This window comes from Schistocerca cancellata, chromosome 1 (genome assembly GCF_023864275.1).
Source record: "Schistocerca cancellata isolate TAMUIC-IGC-003103 chromosome 1, iqSchCanc2.1, whole genome shotgun sequence".
NCBI classification, from domain to species: domain Eukaryota; kingdom Metazoa; phylum Arthropoda; class Insecta; order Orthoptera; family Acrididae; genus Schistocerca; species Schistocerca cancellata.
In genome coordinates, this window is record NC_064626.1 from 1,260,927,034 (window position 1) to 1,260,927,756 (window position 723).

Here is a 723-nt window from a genome sequence, read left to right on the forward strand (position 1 = left end):
AGGCACTTTGAATTAATTTTGGTCACGCTTGTTTAGTTGCGGCCTCGTTGAGCTGCGTATTGTGACGATATAGCGAACGCTTACTGTCGGTGTCTTATAGGCAGTGAGGCGAGAGCATCGGATCCTACTATAGTAGTCAGCTGAAGTGGCAGGTACTGTGGTTCACGTCAACGATTTAAAAGAGGGCTTAACAACTGGCCGGTTTTGAACGCGAGTACTTGCTTCTGCTCAGGCACGTGCTCGCGAGCAGGTGCAAGGTCGTGGAGTAGGGAGGGAGGGGAGGGAGGGGAAATGCGCGCGCACGCTTGAATAGGGCCGCAGCGTGCCTATTGAATTCGGTTTACAGAAAAAGATGGTGTTGCAAAATGTTTAGTATGTCACAAAACGCTGAATTCTTTTAGGAAATTTAATTTGCAGCAACATTATATGTCGTACCACGCGAAAGACCACGGAGTGGAAAATGTGATGGACCAGATCATGCACAGGAAGTTATTAAACTTAAAAGGAAGAAGATCTGGACGACGAAGAAAAATCAACCGAGGCAGCTCTCAGAGTGAGTTACAAAATTGCTTTGTTTTTAGCAAAAGCCCTGCGCCCCTTCACTGATGACGATTTAATAAAAGAATGTTTGGTAGTTGCAGCGGAACATTTGTGTCCATCTCAAGTTGAACAGTTTCGGATTGTGCCATTATCTGACATGACCATTACGTGTCGCATACAGGA